The following is a 3925-nucleotide window of genomic DNA, read 5'->3' as shown; positions in this document are numbered from 1 at the left end:
GCATAATCTTATGGAAGCCTAAATGGGCGATGTGGGTGTATGGAGGAATGCTTCTTCTATGGAAGCCATATGTCTTCCCTCTTTATTTTAATTTTATAGGAGAATGTTATGTTGGAATGTGAAGTGGGAAGATAACCATTACTATATAATTAATATATACTATTCTTGTCTAATTGTTAATAAAATAGTTTGTTGATCCATGAAGTTAGCGAGTTTTTTATTTTGGTCTCTGTATTTCTTTTGGGTCTAAGTCTCTATATCTCATTTTTTATAGGAGAATGTTATGCTGGAATGTGAAGTGGGAAGGTAACCATTACTATATAGTTAATATATACTATTCTTGTCTAATTGTTAATAAAAGGAAATTGTGAAGAGATATGCAAGACTTTAAACTTAGACATCCAATGGAAGAATAATGTATTGGAGGAGAATTCAATTCCATAGAGAAAGAATCAAAATGTAAGGGAAAAGGTTCTTAGGTCAATATAAAAGAAAGACTAAAATAGTTTGTTGATCCATGAAGTTAGCGAGTTTTTTATTTTGGTCTTTGTATTTCTTTTGGGTCTAAGTCCCTATATCTCATTTTTTGTGTTGGTTTTAGTCCCTAAAATCAAAATCCGCAGGTTTCCTGTGGATTTTATTTTTAGGGACTAAAACCAACACAAAAGTGAGATATAGGGACTTAGGCAAAAAAAAAGATACATGGAACAAAATCAAAAACTTGCTAACTTACAGGGACCAAAATACTATTTAAGCTTAAAAGAAATTATGGAGTTCCAATAGTTGAGTGATGGATATAAAAGCCTTGGGCCCAACATATTTACTATGGGAATTTTCAAATCTTGTTAGAATACAATCAAAGACGATTTGATAGCTAACTTTTATGAACAAATTTTATGTTTCTTCTCATCTTCCAAAAGCAATCACTACTAGCTTCCTTACTTTGATCTCAAAACTTGAGAATCCCCAAGAGGTAAATTAGTTTTGACCAATTTGTTTAATTCTAGTATGTGGAGAATTGTGGCTAAAATTTCTTCATCTATATTAAGAAGGGTCATCCCTACTCTGATCTCTATAAATCATTTGGAATTTGTTCAAAATAGACTTTCCCAACAGACACAAAAATCAATGTTTGCTGCTCAAAATCGATTTTGAAAAAGCTTTTCACAATGTCTCTTGGAATTATCTTAGAAGTGTGATGGGTTTGATGGGATTTGGTGCTAGGTGGATGAATTAAATGAAAAAGAGTGTGTTCCCTAGTAGCTTCTCTGTTTTGGTTAATGGTAGCCAACCGAAGATTTCATTGTTGGTAGAGGTTTGAGGCAATGTGACCTTATTTTCTTTTTTTGTTTCTTTTGGCGGTAGAGGGTTTGACAAGTATGGTAAACAACGTTAGTCTCAAAGGAGAATTTAAACCTTTTAAAGTCAGTGAATATGTTCATTTTGAGATTTTACAATTTACAGATGATACCATGATTATAAGAGAAGGATCTTGGTCAAACTTATTGAGTATCAAAGGTTTCATGAGGGGTTTTAATATCGTGTATGGTATTTGTGTTAACTTTCACAAAGAAAGTTGTATGGGACTAATTTAAAGGAATCCTTCATTGAGGCAACATATACTTTTTTGTCGTGTTGCACATGTAGCTTCTTTTTTATCTTCTTAGGTATCCCCATTCAAGCTAACCTTATAAGAAAGGTTTATTGGAACCTTATTCTCAACAAATTTCATAGGAAGATTTCAACTTAAAGATCTAGGAATATTTCTATAGGAGGAAGAGTGACCTTGATGAAATTGGTCCTCAATAATTTACATATTCACTACTTCTCCTTCTTTAAGGCTCCAAAGATTGTCATTAAGGAGAACAACAAATTTCATAGAGCCTTTTTGTGGGGAGTGAAGGAAGGTGGGAGGAGAATCAATTGTTTAAGTTGGAATAAGGTGTGTCGCGATAAGAAAGAAGGAGGGTTAGGTGTTAAGCAATGTGAAATTTCCAGCTTAGCTTTAATGAGTAAATGGATCTGGAGAATTGTGAATGACAAGGAGTCTTTATAGCATGGTCTTCTCTCCTTTAAATATGAGGACATAATTTTCTAAGTAAGTGATGGGTCCTTTAATTTATTTATTAACTTGCTAATGTATCATATAAGAAGATAATATGTTTTGTAAATTACTCATCTGCCCTTCAACTTCAACAACCCTCCACGTCAGCTTCTTTAATCCACCACATGCACCGTTTCATTTTCTGCAACTCCCTACTACTGATATATTTCCAAAGTAAAAATTGCTTCTTTGGTCTATTAAACTCTCTCATTCTCTTTCCTAAATTTACAACTCTCTCTCTCTCTCTCTTCACTTTTCTCCCAATTTTTTTAATCCTCAAATTAGTCTTCTTCAACCCTAATCCATACCGTATCTCTTAAATTTTAAAATATTAACAGATTCATAGGCTAATGAAAATCCATATCTCTTCAACCCTTATTCATATCTCTTTTTGACATATATTCCCCCCTTTTATTTTGTCAGGTTGAAGAGATCTAAATGTTTAAGGTGTGGACTTTTGTTCTTGAGGTTTAATATTTCTTAAACAAAAGGTATGGTTTAAGTGTTCCAACTTTATCTTCTTTGGTGTTAGTTAAACTTTTTGTGTATAGGCTTTCTTGCGAATTTTTATCTCTTTCACTTTCAAAATTTTAAATTAGTTTGATATTTCATAGATTGAAGCTCATATCTTTGTATTTCTTCTATTTTCTTCTTCGGATCTAAAAAATATAATGGATGACATTTTGGATGCGAAGGCAATAACAAATCTAAGGTATATCATCAAGCTCATTTGATTTTGTATTTGAATTTTTAATTTTTTTGATTTTGTTTATACTCATTTTTGTAAAATCTTTTCTTTTATGCAGGAATGTTTATATACTGTAAATTTTTGTTATCTCTTTTATTTTCTGGGTTAAATATCCTCTTTGATTTTTATTTTTTATGTTTTTGATTTGATTTTCTCGGTTTTTTTGATGAAGTTGTTGTGTGTTCTTGATGTTTTGGAGTTTTGAATGAAAAAGTACTTAGCAATAAAGGCGAGGATGAATTTTTGGAAAAAGATGAGAATTTTTTTCTGAGTTATTGGGATGAAGTTGTTGTGTGTTTGTAAAATTATGGATTTTGGGATGATTTTCTAGAAGAAAAAAAAAGAATGATTTATGGGTATCATTATGAATTTGTTGCATTTTTTGTGTGTTTCTTCACAATATTGCATTTTTTTTTGTATTTGTTCACAATATTGCATGATTTACTCTTTACTTAAACTTAAGTTTTCTATTTTATTACAAATTCTTAATAAATATTCATATATAAATTTATAATTTAGCATAAAAAAGAAGTATATAAAATTATAATAATTGTAAAAAATTATTGTTAAAGAAGTATTTTGGAATAAATAAAATTATTTTAAAATAGAAATATTTTCTTAGCAGAAAGAAAAGAAAGAAATGGAGATGATAATTGTGAGAGGATTGAGATGAAAAAATGTATAGCTAACTTTTTTTTATTACTGAGTAATTGACCGCATGTGTCAATACATATCATAATTGTTATTTGCAGCAGCAGGCCTATAGATTTTCAATAGTGCAAATCAAAGAAGTGTGTTGGTGTATTTATAAAGAACGGTAAGAATAAAGGTGGATGATAAGTATATAGGAGGAGATAAATATACTTTTGAATGTGAAATTCAAAGAAGTGTGTTGGTATATTTAAATAGATAGTAAAATAGTGGAAGTTAAAGTAAAATTGAATAAAATAAGTGAAGTTGGTCGGATGAAATAAGTGAATTGGTTGGGAAAAGACAATGGATAAATTAAAGTGGCTGGGATGAACAATTTAAAATATACTCCTTTTTCCCCAATTTAACAAAAACTATATTCA

General features: G+C 30.2%; 1 long non-coding RNA gene across 1 annotated transcript; it reads left to right on the top strand.

Moving 5' to 3' along the window:
* The first annotated feature begins 2284 nt into the window (after nt 1-2284).
* Nucleotides 2285-3230, top strand: LOC127105452 (uncharacterized). Its single transcript, XR_007795003.1, has 3 exons — nt 2285-2595; nt 2800-2816; nt 2911-3230. It is a non-coding gene; the product is annotated as an uncharacterized LOC127105452 (long non-coding RNA).
* Nucleotides 3231-3925: the final 695 nt, after the last annotated feature.

This window comes from Lathyrus oleraceus, chromosome 7 (assembly GCF_024323335.1).
Source record: "Lathyrus oleraceus cultivar Zhongwan6 chromosome 7, CAAS_Psat_ZW6_1.0, whole genome shotgun sequence".
Classification (NCBI taxonomy): Eukaryota; Viridiplantae; Streptophyta; class Magnoliopsida; order Fabales; family Fabaceae; genus Lathyrus; species Lathyrus oleraceus.
Note: the sequence above shows the minus strand (reverse complement) of the source record. Positions and strands in the feature narration are given on the sequence as shown.